This window comes from Poecilia formosa, unplaced genomic scaffold (genome assembly GCF_000485575.1).
Source record: "Poecilia formosa unplaced genomic scaffold, Poecilia_formosa-5.1.2 Scaffold363, whole genome shotgun sequence".
Taxonomy (NCBI): Eukaryota; Metazoa; Chordata; class Actinopteri; order Cyprinodontiformes; family Poeciliidae; genus Poecilia; species Poecilia formosa.
Window position 1 is genome coordinate 496,957 of NW_006800302.1, and position 18,540 is coordinate 515,496.

Here is an 18,540-nt window from a genome sequence, read left to right on the forward strand (position 1 = left end):
CTTATCCTGCTCTGTTTCAAACATGTAATGTTGACATTGTTGCTTTCTTTTCCATTCTTTCTTTCCTTTCTTGTTTGTTTGAATAGATTCTTACTAAATACAACTTAATTTTCTTTGAGTAAAGAGCCATGTTGGTTTAATTGCGTTTTTCTCCCTTATTAGGCAGAACTATCATTTAAAAACTGTTTTTGTTTGCTTGAGTTGTGCTTGTCTGATAATAAAATGTGATTATCCAACACATTTAAGTGGCAAAAAAGCATAAAGTGAAGCAAATACTTTTTAAAGTCATAGTGAATTATGAGCATTAAAGAGTATAAAAATATTACACCAGAAAGACCTACAGATCAAGTAGTAAGTAGATTTAATAAATCTGCATAATTAATGGTGGCGAACAGATTGAATGTTTCGAGCAGCTCTGAGGGAGACGTTTCAGACAATGCTCTGAGCAGGAACCAGAGAGGTGTGACAAACTACAGCCTGTTACACATTATGGTGTTTGTGGTTTTGTGTGTCAAAGTGGAATAAAGCATGTTAACTTGCTCCATAGAGAGGGGAGGAGATGTAAAGAAACTTTCAAACAAATCTGCTGTCAGAGGACAGATAAAGACACAATCAGCAGTTTGTGTGCGCGTTCCCAAGCACCAGCGGGCCGTCAGGTGGTCCTCGGTCCTCTCCAGTCACCAGCCCACCAACCTCCACGGCGCTATTGTGCAGAAAAGACGCTGCATGACTGATGCAACAAAGGAGGAGACATTGATCTTCTGAGACAAGCTCTACTCTCTGCATACTGCGCTAAAGGAAATGAGCTGATCCTCCTCAGTGGTCTGCAGCTAAGCCTTGCTTTTGAACATCGTAGCTCTTAATCTACAGCATCAGGACGACTCAGGATTTTGTGCTGCAGCCCTTGTTGGGTCTGGGAAGAAGAAGAAGAAGAAGAAGAAGAAGAAGAGGAAGAAGAAGAAGTAAAAAAAACTCCCAGAAACTTTCAAATTAATTCAGGAAACAGGAATAGAAATCTCAGAGGCTAGATTATATGTTTTGGTAAAGTAATTTACTTGCCACACACATATAACGTTTCCCAGAGCAAACCCCCACAGAGCGTGCAGCACTGGCAGGTGCTGCATTTCTAGTGTACCCTTGAGCAGGGCACTTCAAATCACTTATCACGGCTTAATTCAATCGCTCCAATAAAACTATCCAGCTGCATAAACACATTACAGGACGTGTGAAATCGAAAACACAGAGCATCTTTAATGCTCTCTGGATAGCGCTGTCCACTACAGGGGGACAATAAATCATTTTACACAGTAATTTAATGATTTAAGAGCTCAGTGTTTGTCACACTGTCATGTGGCACCAAGCCGGGACGAGGTGTCAGGCTCCCATGAGTCCATTAAAGTCCACTTTCCCAAATGGCAGAACGTGAGAGCCCATTTGGAGCGGCTGGTAGAAGCTGTGACGGCATGAATCTGTGGAGAAGGTTTTGGGTTTTACACCTGCGTGTGACGCAGGAGAGAATCGGCAGCGAGTGGGAGAATCGGCCAGCTGTGCTCTCTTGTGGTGACTCTGGGGATAGCCTGGAAAATGGCAGGGAGGATTTAACCAGCTATTTATAGGTCTTTTTACTGCAGTTGCACATTAGCTGCCGAGGGTCTTGTAGAAATAGACTCAAATGAAAATTATTTTGGAGTGCAATAAAAACTCCTCAAAGTTTCCTAAATCGTTTTGTTCCTCAATGCTCTGTAAAAGTACAAACATGGTTCTTGTTCCCTGTTTGTTCATGTGTGAACTAGTCAACTGGATATCTACTGCTGCTAAACTAAATATGTATTTCTAAGATAAAAAAAGAAAATAAGAAAAAAAAGATCCTGATTCACCAGGAATTTCAGCAAAAATTATTGTGTACAACTTCTCTGAATAGCCCAGCAAAGCTTGTCCGAATAAAAATTAATAATTAGGTAGACTGACATTTTCTTATATTTTAGAGAAAACTATGTCCTTTTTGTCCCCATGTAGAGATTTCTGAAATGACAAACTGACTGTAGTTGGAGCATTAAAATCAGAAATAAGAACAAAGTCTTTAAATACGTGGTAATCAATCTGTGTTGAGTGCAGCATTATTTTGCTGGATGCTAACCAGTTGAAATACAAGTGATTTCGAGCTGCAGATGATCCAGTTCAGTCCAAAGTTTCAAAAAACACTGAAATAAACACTGAAACTATTGCAGCTAATGATAAGACGTGAAGCAGCTCCAGGGATTACATCTTGCATAGTGAATAAGAAGTATGTTAATTAAGTTTCACGACTTTACAGCCACAGAAATGTGGTGAATTATGTTTCTAGATGGTAGGATGTAATCAAAACCAGGGCTCCTCTCGGTTTCACTCTCCTGCAGAGATTTTAAAAATATCCATTCTAGCTACAGATTTCCACACAGTTTACAGTGGCAGTGGTTTTCAAACCAAAACCTCTATAAAACAATCAAAGAAGTATTGATCTGACTGCACACTTTTCTTTGCCAAAAATAGAAGAAAAACAAAAACAGCATCAGCAGAAGGAGATCCTCTCTTGTCAGAAATGCAGTTTTTAATCTAAATCTCTGATTTGCTTTAGTTTTCTGGGTGTAAACGTTATGTAAGCGTTTTAGTTAATCAGGACATTAAGTTTCTATTTTTAGTATTGAATCGATGTGCTTTCCTTTCTCTGCTTTTTAATTGTTTTTCCAAACAGACCTTTCTTAATGGTAGGTCTGTTTGGTGTATTTTTGGAGGCACTGGTGTAATGGAAACTTTAAAAAAGAGACAGAATGTGACCTGGAGGTGTCCAAACTTTTTGTTTGGACACCTCCAAACAAAAAGTTTGGGGGTGCTTGCTTGGCCTGCAAGCACTCGAGCCAGAAGAGCTTGCAGGCCAAGAAAATAAAATGAAAAATCTAGCAAATAAAGTAGTTTGATTTTCTCTTGAAGAAATCTGATGTTAGTCATCGTAGATCCAAAACTTAAAAATCATTTTGCACGTTTGCTAAATTACAAGAAAGAAATCTAGATTTCAATTTCCTTTGGGCTCGACTGAACACTTATTCTCAGGAATAAAACAGGATTAAAGTCACTTTTTATCCTAAATGCTTGCTATATTCAGATGAGCTTAAAGGTATCATGTAAAATTGACTTTTTTAGCTTTACATCATGTTGTGATGTTATTTCCTCATCAGAAACATATCTGGAGAGTGACTTTGATTCTTTCAAGCATATTTAGCTAATCTTTTAGTCTCCCATGGCAACCATTCAGTTGCACAAAACGCCTGGGTGGACCTAGCCCCGCCTTTGAGGCGCAGCTCCTCCTCATGCGCTGCAGTTTCCAAGCTTCAGAGTTTCAGCCTCACATAGCAGCCCTCCCAGAATCAGATCCTCCAAACTAGCCAGCAGCAATTAGCAAGCTGCACATCTGATCAGCTGTTTCTCAGTGCAACGCGGGTAAAAACATTGACAAAGGGTTAATAGAAGAGCGATGCTGTGATGATTTCCTGAAGGCGGAGTTTCAGAAAGAGCAGGAGTTTATTAAAGATACAGAGGCCCAATTTTAAGGTGTTAAATAAGGAAGTAAAATTTCTTTTAGGTCATATTTTATATCATTTTTATAGGTGAAGTTAACATAGTTTCTCGACTGTGCTACAAAATGACACGATGTGGCTGGAAAACACACAATACTGCCCCTTTAATGATCAGTTTTGAGTGTGAAAACTTCACCTCCAAGTTGTCTGCATTTTCAGGTTTTTCAATTGGTGGTCAGATCTGTAGGATTGGGGGGAGGCTGTTTTTTTTTGGTAGATGTGGGTTCCTTCTTGTATCAGTGCTAGCAGGTATAAATGCTCTCTACAGGGCCGTCTCTCATGGGGGGTCGGCGGCCTCTCGGTGTGGGCCTGCACATTGTCCTCTCCATCACTCACTGGGCCAGGCCAACATGTACAGTGGCTTTCCTTCGTCTCCCAGGACGTCTTCAGCATTTGCTTCATCAGGACTGATTACTGGAGACATTCCTCTCCCATGCAGCCATAAATTCACCTGATGTGAAGCAGACCTGCATCCTCCACTTCCACTGAGGCGTGGAGAATCAGGGGAGAAGCCTCACCGTCAAATTCAGCGACACACTTTGCTGAAACGGCTGAATAAAACTTTGGAATCAGCAATCAGCGATAACCACCCTGAAATTACATCATAAACGCAACAAAAACCCTCCAAACGCTTTCTGAGTCCAAAGTTACTCAGGACGTGTTTGGACGATTTTCTTTTTACACAAAATGTAAAGTTGCTGTAGTTTTAATTAAAGAGAATTTATTTCATCTCAAGGGGGGAAAAAAATCTTTATTTATGACCCCATCATTGACACAAGAATAGGTTCAAGCTTCTCTCCATCTGTTTGCAATTCCAGTGTAATGCTATCATCACCTGTTTCCACGGTCCCAGTCACATCTGGCTTGCATTACAACAGAAAAAAAAAAAATTACATAAGGTGCATTTTTTTCTCTCTCTTTCTCTTCTTCCCTTAACTTTAGTATTTGGCTCAAATTTCAGAAATAGACAAATTAAGCCCCAAGTCTTGAGACGTGAAAAACAAAACAGCAATTGGCTTTTAAATTTTAGAAATCTCTGGAGCTTCAGTAGTTTTAAACGAAAGAGTTTAAAGGTTTTGTAAAGTTTGCTGGAGAATAAAACCAGTTTAACCCAATAGCAGAAAGTTCAGCTCTCAAATCTGGCAAAGAAATCTTCACAATTAAGCAAAGTTTTACGCATCTGAACGCCTTCTGAAGGCAAGGCACCACTGCTAACAGTGACTCAGTCGATGCATTTAGGTTCTGTGATGGCAGAGTAATTTGAATTGTGGACAGGTAAAAGATCTCCAATTTAAATCTAACTCAGAATACGGTACCGTTTAAAAACTTCAGTGGTTTTAGTCACTCGATTTGTAATTCTCAATTAAAAGAAAACTTTGATTTTGTAAATGAGAAAGCATGTATGATTGCAATAATAATTTCCGTTGCCTTTCTTTAATTTTATTTACTTGTTTTCACATTAAGTTAACTAGTACAACACTAGTTCTGTGGATTTTATTTCAGCTTCTTCTGATTTAAAGTTCAGTGAAAAAGTTTTTGGCGCCTTACAGATTTCTTCTGTTTTCTTGCTTTATTTTATTTCTCTCAAATGTTTCAGATTATTAAACCTTTTTAGAATCCAACAAAGAAAAAAAAGATGCTAATGTTGTGCACGACTTTTGGAAAGCCGAGTTTAATTTCCATCCCAGGACTGTCAGGCTAAACAAAATTACTTCAAGTGTGTTTATCAACAATTCCTCCAGAACAATCTCTAACGCTTTGCAAGACACATTAAGGTCAGAGTTCATGATTCAGCGATAAGAGAGAGAGAGAGACAGGGTAAAAACGGCATCAACGGGAGAATTGCAAGGCCAAAAATTAGTAAAGTAAGAAAGTAATGAGGCTTCTTGGAAATTGTGCTTCCTGCTACAACCAGTTTAAAACTCACACAAGAAGCATTTAGAGCAACAGAATGTCATACTGACGATGACACCAAGGTTATTATAGTTAACTAAAATTAACCAAACTTAACTGAAATAAATAAAAACTGCAATTAATGCGGAAAACCTACAACTGACTTGAAGTATATTGTGGGTTTGTGAAACTAACTAAAAACTAAACTAAAACTGAACAATTAACTAATAAAAACTAAAAACAAATTAAAGCTATTAGACAAACAAAAAGTGACAACGAAATAAAACCAAAAACCTACTACAACCCTGGTTCACACATACTTCCTCCTACTTATGGAGGTAGTGTGATGGTCTGGGTCGGCTTGTAAGTGATGCTCTCTGCCAGAAAACCCTGAAGAAGAACATCTCGCCATCGGTTCTGTGAGCTTAAACACAATCTGCAGGATAATAACTAGCCCAACATCTGAATGGCTCATAATTAAGCTTCAAAGTGGCCTAATTATTGAGACGCTGACCTTAAGCAGGCTTTTCATGCCCACTCCTTCTGCTAATAGGAGTGTGTTTTTTTTTCACACTGGGTCATGCTGCATTGGGTCGATTTTTCCCTGAATAAACCAAATCATTAGTTGAAAGCCATATTTTGTTTTTACTCTGCGTATCTGAATGCAAAGTTGCATTTTAGTTCACAATCTTAATTTGAAAGGGTGACATAATTGCAAAAAAACTTTCTGCAGCTCTGTGGCTTTTATGACCTGAAACATTTGCGGAGTATTTGTTAAGTCCTGAGCTGCAACGTTATACACACTTTTGATGGATGTTGTGCAGGTTTCATGTCTGTGGTTTAGAAGGAAATAACATTTGTGGTTACAGCTCGAAGCATAGTATACTATTAGAAAACTCTTGCCCCAGGAATTATATTTCCCCGCCTCATAACAGTCTGGAATTTGTGTATCCGCTCTGTCTCTCCCATGGACACCAGCTGTGCAGCTGGTGCGCGCTGGAAACTGCAGTTAGCCTGTAGCCATGTGGGATTTTTAACTCGGCTCTCCCATGTGCGTTTAAGGAAGCAGTAATGTCATGCAATCGGGGCCTGTGTTATCATTGTGCAGATCCTGGAGAGTGATGTCAGAGGAAAAGGGAAACTAGCAAACTCCCAAACCAAGGGAGCAAAGGTTTGAAGCTGGCTGGCAGAGACCCAGATCAGCTTAAAGACTTTTCTTATTCTTTCTTTCCATTTTGCTGACCTCAGAAGTATACACACTCCATCCAAATGGCTCCACTGGACAGGATGTTGCTTCCCTTGGCATATGTGGTTATGAGGAGTGATGTCTTTAATAAATGAAAGGCGTCTGCATTGATAAAACTCGCTTTTGTAAATGGGATCAACGTAAAAAAAAAAAAGAAAAAAAAGAAGGCTCAGCGGGAAAACGAATACATCCGCTACATCAATGTGAGCTTTTAATCCTCGGTAATGAATAATCAACACCGCCTAATCAATTAAAGAGAGATCATTAAGTGTCCTTCAATAGATCCTGTTTTATGGCTCCAGTGGAGCGAGGGATCAAAGCTGACTCTTTAATGCACTTGAAAGAATTTACCACAGTGAAATTAGTTAAATGTCACTGCAGAAAACTCTGGTAATTTATCACAGAAAGCCTCCGACAAAGACTTTTAGCTTCTCACATTGTTAAGACAGTGATTCATCCATAATCGTGAATGAAACAGACACACCTGCAGATATATTTAGAAGAGCTTTCATAACACCTACTGTGTTGTGTTACACGCAGTGGAAAAAAGTATTCATATCCTTTGAACTTTGTCGGATTTTATACCAATAAAAATATGAGTATATTAGGAAGTGGAAGGAAATAACAGTTTAAAAGGATTATATAATTTTAAATAAATAATTCTTTTAGAAATAGAAATCTGAAAAGTGTGGAGTGCGGTTTCTCTGATACATCAGAAAAATAGTGTGGTACATCTACAAACTGGCATTTTGCTCAGGCAGGAACATTTATCAAAAAATCAACTAAAAGGCCTATGCTAACTTATAGATGAGTTTCAAAAAGAAAGCTATTATTAAACTTCAGAAAGCCTATTGAAATGTTGTTGCAGTGAATTACCAGGATGCAGCAAACATGTGAAAAAGGTGCTCTAGTCAGATGAAACCTAAATTAATCAAACTCTTTAGCCTATGTTACATTAGAATAACACTACACTTCATCCTGAACACATTATTCCAGTGGTGAAGGCAAATCATGTGCGGATGTTTATCTTCAATAAGGAGAGGGAAGACGGTTCGAGTTAATGCGAAGACAGATGGAGACTTCAGACTGGTAAGAGATTCACCTTCAAGGACAATGACCCTAAACATAGAGCTAGACGTCTTAACAGAATGGTTAATAAACATATTCATGAGCTACGATGGACCAGTCAAAGTCCAGATCTGATCTGTGGCAAAACTCATAAATTAATGTTCACCTTTACTCTCATGCAGTCTAACTGAGCTTTTGTGAATCCTTTACAGCAAAAGGCAATTTTACATAATATTGAGTTAGTTTGGCTAAATACAAATATACAGCACACTTTTCACACTTTCTATTTGAAAAAGCGTCTTTTCCACGTGTGACGTCACACGTTCGCGAACATTGTAACCGAAAGCCATGTTGGCAGGCAGTTGCTATGACAACAATAAACAAGCCACAAGCTTAGATGTAGTTACTAGCTCTCCCCTCGTTCCTAACTTAAAAACAATAAGTTCATTATACCTATAAACAGATTACAGTTTTTGAGTACTTTATCCGCCTCTGTGTGATAGTAAGATAAATGTCAGTGATATTTATCACTGACATTTATCAGTGATAAATGTCACTGATTTATCAGTGCTAGTGCTAGTTCCCGACTGTCGAACTAGCAAAATTAGCTTAGCTAATGTGGCAAACTAATAGACGGACATGTAGCCTACATGTATGTTAATATAGGTACTTACTCAGAAAGTCATTTTTATTCACCTGAAGGATTCGTTCGTCTTTTACAAAGCCGCTGACACACTGACTGCATCCGTCCGTGGATTTCAGGCCGTGAAGCTCCTCCACGGTGTTCACGACGGAGGTAACTATGTCATAGATCTGAGGCAATTTGTCCACGTCGTCTCACGTATCTTCATTCTCCGTCTCATACGGGTCGATCCCGACAGCAGCGAGTTTGTTCACGTATCTTTTTCTCGCACATTCTTTTTGTTGCCATTGGTCCGCCATGTATTGCGCATGCGCTTGCCTACAAATATTGCGCGGATTACTTCCGGTTCTGATTTGTCGGACATAAGATTGCAGTAAAATGCACCACTGTTTGCTGTTTGAAAATGTGAAAAGGTTTAAGGTATGAATGCTTTTGCAAGGCACTTTTTAATCTCTGTTGGAAAATAATGAAAAAGTCAAGCAATCAATTGTGCCTGGTGAAAAAGTAAGTTTATCATTTGACAACAGAAACAAACTCTTTGGTAAATGTATGAAATAAAAAGATACTTCTTCACTCCCAGCGAGCCACAAATACTAAAACCCTTTTGTTTGCTGAACTTTGTAACTATGGGAAATAAAAACGGGACTGAATGTGTGTCCTTGGAGGTAATTTATGACAGTTAAAAGTTTTTCCTCTTTAGTAGAGGAGAAGCAGCTGTGTTGCATTGGCTGCATGTTTTTGCTCTTACAACCAGGACTGAACTGTTGACAGAACCAGGTGTAGGCTGGCTGCGTTTCTACAACACAAGGTTCTTTTTTATGACAGGCAACTCTGCTTTCGAAACGCAATATCAGCTGGAGAAAGCAGTAATACTTCCTTTCACAGGTGACTTATGTTACTTTGTTTTAGTGTGGATTTAGAACTTGTTTTGGGAATCCATTCCCAAAAAGGCTCTTTGTTTCTGTAATTAATGTTATGATAAAGTGCAGGAATTGCAGATCTTTTCTGTGGCAGCTGCAGAGCCTCAAAACATGATTTAGTGTAAAGCTGTGATTATTCTCAGCTTGTACTTGGTTTGATTTTAGTTGGACCCAAGAGCAGGCAAAATCAGAGGCAGAGGGATGAAGTGAAGAGTTTCAGTGATGAAAATAAAGACTTACAAAACAAGAAGAGGACATAAAACATAGCTTTGAACAATCCAAACCAGGCAGCTTAAGTACTAAGGCAGAGGTGGAAAATGACAAACAACCAGGTGAGCTAGTTAAGGGATGTGGGGCAGAAGAACAGGAAAACTGAGGGAGGGAGACTAATTAACACAGAGGGAAATTAACTCAAAAAGATCGACAAACTAAAAGGGGAAATAAAATAAATGCATAGAAGAAAGAAGAGAAGAAACTGAACAGAAAAGATTTAACTAATGTAGCACCACTGTAAAGGCAATAATGAGCAGAAAGGACTGAGCTGAACCTAACTGGCAGTAATAAACCCAAAAATGATCAGAAAGTAACCACTTTCCACAGCGTAGCAGTGACTCAGCAGGTTAGGAGTTCATCCTGTAACCAGAGTTGCCAGTTCAGACACCTGGTCTGCCCGTCTCGGTCGCTGTGTCCTTGGGCAAAACACATCACCTGCTGGTGTTGGTCAGAGGTGCCGATTGTATGGCAGCCTCGCTTCTGTCAGGGCAGCTGTGATTATTATGTAGCTTACCAGCATCGGTGTGTGAATGGGTGAATGACTGAGCGCTTTGCACAGCGCTTTGGAGTCCTCTGGACTAGACAAAGCACTGTGCAAGTACAGGCCATTTCCCATTTACAAAAGAAAACCAAAACACAAACAGTCGTAGATCATGGCGGCTTGTTCTTGTGCTGCTCTGTCTCCTCAGGCAAAAAGGAAGTAAGATACGTTTTTCAAAGGATCATTTTCCCCACTGGACAACTAAAAACCAGACATAAATAAAATCACTCTAGACAAACTATCTTTCTTTAAAGACAGCATCACTTTCATTTCCAAATAGTTTCTGTCTGTCCTTTACTAAAGCCTCTCACAGAGCATTGTGGTACAAGCAGAAAAAATCCAGTATGTTGCAACATTCAAGTAGAGTGGAGAGAGTTCATTGTTTACCTTACTATATTTAAATAGCTGAAAATGAAAGATTTATTTCTGTTCAGCTCACAATTTTGACATGGCTATAAATATATATTTCTGTGTATTTTTTCCCCCAACAACAAAGCTCACAGGACAAGTGTTTGTTAAATGTACGCTGAAGTTTTTTTGTTGTTTTTAATGAAGAACCATTTATTTAGAACAGCAAATAATCCCAGAAAAACAGCAGGAATTTACTGAAACACTCCCAGTTTAAGAAATGTAAGACAGATCTAAAAAACATCTGTTTGGACTTTGAGTTTTACGTTGGTGAGTGTGTGGATAAGTATTAATATTTGTTTAGTTAAGAGCACATTAACTGTGATTACTATGGCGGCTTTTTGCAAAAGAAATGCAGCATAAGGAACAACCTGTGATTTAATTTCATGCAAAAACTCTTAGTTTTAAGGATAAAATATCAAGCTTTTGCTATTTGCATGTGTTTGCATGATTGTCTGTCCTGTGTGTCTCTGTGTTTCGACTGGTGACCAGTCCAGGGTGTTTCTTTTACCAAATAATCACTGGAGACTGCAAGGATAAACGTGTATATAAAACATGAAAAGATAAATTATGTTCTAGTTTGGTTAGGTGCATGAGTAGAAAAAAATATTTGAAACGTATAACTCACTGTTCTGATAGAAAGATGGAATATATGTGAATATTTTTTATATTTTACAAATTTTTTTAAATGGTGATGGTAAAATCTGAAGGCTGTCTTTCATTTTGACACATTACAGTTCCAACATCTGACCGCTTTTTAACTTTATGCACAAAGTACATAAAAGAAAACCATCGGAGTATAATTTCTGACCTGCACACTGAACTCAATGCATCTTGCTATCCATGAGCTGACAGCACGATGAAGAGTTATGGAGGTTTTGAAGCCCGTCTGATGCAGCTGAACCACTGCTGCAGGATCTCCTCCTGCTGAAGTGAGGCCCTGTCAGAGTAGGAAATCTTCTACTTCAGAGTCTTGCCATCTTCAACCGTAGAAATGTTCCCTGATTTCAAAACTTTGACTGAGGTGGTGCTTGTAATTCCGGGCAGCGTGGCAGCAGAGCGTGGATTCAACCTCCAGGACGGCATCACAACCTCAATGGTATGTTCACACCACACGCTTTACGCGTGTCAAAAACGCTTCGACGCATGTGCACATTGAATGCAGACGCTCAACATTTTGCTCTACACCTAGTGTTTTGCGCGTCTAGTTTACATTCAAAGTCTAAGTGGAGGCGCGTAGAGGGCGCGTCAGACACGCCAACTCTAGCTGTTGTTTTCCATTGGATGTTCTTGATACTCAAAATGCTCCAAAATGTTCGAATCTCACAGCGCCAGGCACTCGAAACGCGCCCCAACGGCCCCCAATGGCCTCCAACGGCCTCCAACGGCCCTCAACGCGCATTCACATAAACTCTGAACGTAAACCAGACGCGCCTGAGGCCCAAAATGCGTTTGGTGTGAACGAATCATGAGATATTTGATCATGTCATAAGCGGCATTTACGGACCAGGAAGAAGTTGTATGATTATGGATTCAGGTGAATCATTCATAATTTAAGTGTAATCATTTAGATTAATTGGTTATATGTAGATTTGAGGTACAATGAGCAGTTTTTGTAACTGTGAAAAAAGTTGCATGTACTCATCTGCTTGATACGTCATGGAACAATGTGAATTTTCCGTTCTGTTAATTAACCCAAATGGAAATTTAATGAATCTAATTAAGTCATTGTTATAATTTAAAAAATTATGGGTAAAAATAGATTATGACTAGTTTTTAGTTGTTTTTTACCACTTCCTTTAAAATGACAGACAGCAAAAAGCCTAGAAGAAAACATTGAGATCATTTATCAAAATGTGTTAATTTTATGTTTGAAAATTAAACTGGCTTGAGGTTTTACTACATCAACGTCTTTTCCAAACTGTTTACGATGGTTTAACGTATAAAATGTATTTACCTAAATACCTAAAACTATTTTTCAAAATCAGTCGAACCTCCACAGCTAAAAAGAAACTTCCATCAAGTCAGTCAGGCAGGTGTCCTTTCTTCGCACATTTAAATATCATCAAGCCTGACTGTAGACGCATCAAGCTGGTATTTTATGATGACATTCATAGCTGCGGTGTCCCTGCCTCATTTAAGTCCTGACAGCACAAATGAATAAATTCAATAGTTCCAGATTAAATTTGGCTCACCATGGATAACCCATAGATCACCCAGCAATTCTTTTCTTTAAAAAGTTATTTCTCACAGGTTGAATCAGAGAAATCTGTGCAGCAAAATGTAACCTCTGAAGCTAATGAGCAGACTGAGTGATTAGCATACGAATGGCTCCCATAGCTCATCCTTCTGAGCATAGGGTAATGGCAGGTGAATGATACTTATCAAGCTTCATAAGTGCTCCTTCCAATAAATACATAGTCCAGGTCATTTGTACTGGGATTCAAGAGTTGATGGATATAGGATTACCACTTAACCTTGGAGTAATTCCAAGACGTTGCTTAAATCATCTAATACATTATCTATCCCATAACGGCTTGACCGGTCTTTAAGGATATCACTTCATAAGGCAAAATATGTTTTATGAGATAGATTTAACAAAAGGTGTTAGTGACTTATGAATCATATAGATGCAGTCATGACAGCGCACCAACAAACTTGTATTTGTAAGAGACTGTTCCTGAATCTGGCTTTGATAGAGTCCCTGCATGATTGCTTTTATTTTTATACTTCCCTCATACTATGCTTTGTTGACATGAAGGCATTCCACAATGAATGTCTTGCATCACTGCAGTGAGCATAATATTTACTGCTGAGAAGTCTCTGAAACAGGTCTGATCTTCATCAGGTTTAAACCTGACTTCTATCTAAGATCATGTGGTCCTTGCTGAAGCCTGGCTCTCGTTTTGAATCAAACACTTGACCCTGACCCTGTCTGCCACCATTAAATCTGAAGATATTCACTCCTCACATTTCTCTGGAGGGAGAAAGTTGGTGGTTCTTATGTAAATGTTTGCAGCACATTCTTACTTTAACTCCCCACTGAAATTAGATGCCCTGTTTGTATATTAAAAATGTTTTATGCTGTCTGATATTTCTCTCAAACTGCAGGTGAAGGTTAAGCAAACATAAGCAGTTTCAAAAAATCTAAAAGTTCTGCTTTAAAAGAAAGACCGCTCCTGATTACAGGATAAACTATTCACAATCATTTCAGCCACCCATCCTTTTTCTGTACGTTATTATAGCATACTCTGCTATCCTACACTATTTTATGCTGTGGTATACCATGCAACACCATACGCAGTGTGGTACACCACACTGTACCACAACACTATACCATACCACACTATCCAGCACCGCACCACACTATACCATGCTACGCTGTTCCATACTATACTGTACCATACCATACTATACTACACCATACTATATTATACTGTGCAATACTGCACTATACCATACTACAATGTACTATACTATGGTATACTATACCATGCTACGCTACACCATGCCATGCTACGCTATACCGTGATATGCTGTGCAATGCTATACTATACAGCACTATACTATACTATACTGTACTGTACTATACTATACCTCACTATACCATACTATGCTATACCACACTATATAATACAATGCTATGTTATACTATACTATACTGTACTATACTATGCTATACTATGTTATGCTATACAATACTATACTTTACTATACTATACTATGGTATAGTATGCTATAATATGCTGCACTGGTATACCATACTATGCTGTGCTATACCATGCTATGCTATGCTATACTATACCACACCATACTACACTATACTATATGTAACAAGTTTAGAAAATGTGCTTTTATTTATTTTTATAATGTTTGAAATTTCACCAAATCCTGATTAATACTGAAGAATCCCATTTTTTTGTTATATTTTAAGGATTGTATTATTTTATTTATTTTGGTAAACACTACTACCTGTACTGTTGCTTTAAGAGAGTGTTCTATGACATCATTACTGTACTACCCTCAGTTGGCGCTAGGCTGCCTGAGGAGAGGTAGGAAAGTTTCTTTGCTCTTGGTTAAGTTCATGGTTTTTTTGATATTTGTAAAATAATTGAAAGCACATGCAGCTGTGAATGTTTATGTTTTAATACATACATCTCTTGACAAGTTAAGAAAATTTTGTTGTAAATATTAGAGCTGATATTGTTATTAGTTAGTCACAGGGTTTCTCCATGTGCTTATCTGCTAGGGGAATTCCGACTCCTGTGTATGGAAGAGCTGCATGCTAAAGGGCTTTCTGTATTTCTATTTGTGCAGGTATGTGTATTTGGTTCTTTTGTTCTACAATGTTTAAGCTGGTTGTATTAAGTACACAAAACATCTGGGTTATGTAATTATCTCAGTTTCCTTTATTTTTATGTTTTTATTTTTGTATTATTGTGAATTTATTTCTGGGAACATTACTGTACTACCCTCAGTTGGCGCTAGGCTGCCTGAGGAGAGGGGAATTCCGACTCCTGTGTATGGAAGAGCTGCATGCTAAAGGGCTTTCTGTATTTCTATTTGTGCAGGCCTCTGCCAGCAACCTGCATTAAACAACAACCAGCAACTCCAGTGGTCTGACTCCCTTCTTGGTCTGAACACAACGCAGAATACATCGAGGTTAACCGTCTGTATAAGACTAGATTATTGGTAAAAGAACACTAGTAATATACACCGGTTACATATATCATACTATACTATGCCGCACCATGCAATGCTATACTATGCTATGCTCCACTACACAATACTGTGCCGTGCCCCGCTATGCCATACTACGCCACACCATACTATGCCATGATACACTATACCATACTATCCTGCCCTGTGCCGTGCTACGCTACGCTATGCCATACTGTGCTATGCTACGCTATACTGTGCTACACTGCACTATGCTGTGCTGTGCCACACTATGCTATGGTATGCTATACTATACTATACTTATCTTGTGCATTGGGATGCATGCAGCATTTCTCTTCAGTATGTAAAGCACTAGATCTAGTCTTGCCTCCTAATCTTACGATGCATGCCTTCCCTCACGTTTCCAGCTGTGAGAGTGCATCCCGAGCACTAAATCAGCTTTGAAGTATACGTGTGAATTACAACAGTTTAGAAAATCTGGAACAAATTGTCTGCACATTCTCTTAAATATATGCAGAGGAGTCCGAGGACAGCCGTCCCAAGGCAAGCAGTCAGGGCTGGCGTTGAAGAAATGACCTCAAAGCTTTCAAATGGTCATCATGATGCACCATAATGGTTCTCATGATGGTTTGGGATGGACAGCTGTGGTAGTCAGTGCATTATCAAAGTGTCTAAAGGAAAATTAGATTTTTAAAGGCATGCTTCTCCCACAGCAAACCAAAACGTAAAGCAGCAGCTGCAAAAAGCTGAAAGATAATGTAATGTTCTTTCTTCCTAAAAAGACTCAATTAATCCCATTCAGATGAAGTGAGTACTACAGTTTTTTATGTCAAAAACATGGATGTACTACCATAAATACCAAAGCTATTACTGACTGCTTAAAACTACATGAAGACAAATTGCTGTTTATGAGACACACATCCTGTCTAACAGAGTTAGAAAGTTTGAAAACCTTCCTTCAGTCATCAACCACATTCTTTGTAGCTGTCAAATATGTTTTCTCTGACATTTTAGCAGTGATAATCAAACCACGAATCCCCATAACCACATATCAAGCCAAAGATGTGGTGTGATGCTTTAAATTTCTTTAGGATGCAGGTGAGGTGCATTCTAGAAATTATATCATATGGCAATCTTATCGCCATGATGGAGTTATAATGTAGGCAGGAAGTCAGGGAAAGGTTTAAGGTCATTTTTATGTATTTTGTGGGATTCCTATGGGTAGATCAGAACTTAATCAATTGAAATAACCCATAGCTGATTTTAAATAGAACATTTCAGAATAGAAAAACCTACGTCCTTAAATACAAGCTCAACCTTTCCCTTTCAAAAACAAAAAGTAAATTTTCACACACAGTGAGAGTTTTGAGGCCAAAGTCAGATTCTGCACCACCAGAATAGTTTTGTTGACAAAAAATATCTTTATTCTCGTAATCCACTGAATTGATGAGTAGCAGCTTATAGGAACCAGGAAACAGGTGGAGCTATGACTCCTACTTTCCCTACAGATCGTCTTTGTTGGAAAACGTTGTGAGAATACAGATGATTTTATGTTTCTCAGCAGGGTGCTGAGCTGTTAGATCTCCAAACTGCTGCTGTTTTACAACATTTCAATTAACCGCCTCCTCTTCTCTAGACAAATCACCAAATAAATCTTCACATTTGTGCTTTAAGTCTTCACAACAACTTATTGTCATTTTTATTTGTCAACTTTTTGGCTGCTTTGTCCTCAGTTTCTTTTATGTTTTTAAGCATATTTCTTAACTTGGAAATGAATAACCACTGTGATCTGTAAGCCTGTACACACTGAAATTTACCTCAACCAACCTGCGTGTTTTTGGAGCAGCTCTATGAAGACTTAACCTAATTAAAATGAGTAATACATTTCCTCTGGTTACCCCACAACGATCCTTTTGATAGCTTTCCGTTTAACCTTTTTCTTCCGCTGTTAAAACGAGCTCTTCATGCCTTTGCACATACAGCACATAAACACACTTCCAAGACAAAGATAAAGGTAGCAGCTATTTTCGGTAATGTTTAGCAGACATGGCATCTTCATTTTTACGGAGACACTGACTCAGAAAAGTATCACTGCGAGGAGGGGCGTCTGACTCTCACTACCCTGGAATGAGAAGCACGAACAGAGACTGTTTGCACAACGTCGTCTCAGTGAGAAGACTCAGATCCCTCAAACATGAGCAGCGCTACTACGCTGCTGAGCTGTTAAATTACCACTGTCTGTGTTTATGATGATTCTTTCTCCATAGGAATCACAGAGCGAAAAAGGAAGTGCTCCTTTTTAACAAATGCTGTACAGAGCCTGGCAGACGTTCCTGGGTGTTTGGTGAGTCATGTGAGAAAATATCCTGAGAGAGCCGATGAAAGGGAAACCAGCACGGCCTTTCTGGAATATTAATCCATAAAGTTTTGGAAGGATAAGTGAGCATCTGGACAAAGGGTGAACGTCCCCGACAGTGTGTGGTCTTTTTAACAAGCTCATGTCCCTGACTCCGGGGTTAGGCCAGCTCACACTAAAAAATAGAGCTTCTCAAAGGGTTCTTCTTACTAAAAGTAAATTAAATCTGATATATTTTTATCTGAATGGAAGCTCCAACATTTAATATCATTTAGTTTTCCTCAAAATACTTAAAAAATGACTTTTGCCATTTATTGTTCACTGATGGAACAATCAATACATGTTGAAAAATAAAACAAAAAGCAGAATTTGCATTGCTATCCGACACTTTAAAATAATTCAGGTAAGATAAGGTAATTTTATTTGTACAGCAACAAGGAAATTCAGAGAGTTTTACATGAATTAGAGGAAATACAATCAAAATAACAAGAGAAAGCAAAAGAAAAACAAAAAATACTCCACATTTAATAAACTAATAGGAGTTTCTCTGGATAAACTAATAGGAAAGTAAAAGTATAAAACTACATATTGTTTAATAAAAATAAGAAATATGTCATTTGTAAGCTAGTAGGGGTTTCTCTGGATTCTTGTTCTGATAAAACTAAATGTTGTTTCTCCATGTTTGGTTTTATATCTTGTAAGTTTTTTCTACTCTCTCTATTCAATGTTTATAAAGCCATCAGTTTTATTTTGAATCGGAATTCAAGGTTGAATTATTTTGAGAACCAATACTTAACACCTCAAACAAGATTTTAGGAAAAATAATGAGCTAATCACTAATCAAAAATTAATTAAACAGCTTCATATAAACCCCCAATTGATAAAAACGGACACAAACGAT

General features: G+C 38.3%; 1 long non-coding RNA gene across 2 annotated transcripts; it reads right to left on the minus strand.

Moving 5' to 3' along the window:
* Positions 1–584: 584 nt before the first annotated feature.
* Positions 585–8,742, minus strand: LOC107833329 (uncharacterized). Of its 2 annotated transcripts, none has more exons than XR_001659053.1 (3): positions 8,515–8,742; positions 789–913; positions 585–703 (listed from the first exon to the last, which is right to left on the minus strand). It is a non-coding gene; the product is annotated as an uncharacterized LOC107833329 (long non-coding RNA). The 2 variants fall into 2 exon arrangements; XR_001659052.1 differs by having other exon boundaries at positions 8,493–8,742.
* Between the last annotated feature and the right edge of the window lie 9,798 nt (positions 8,743–18,540).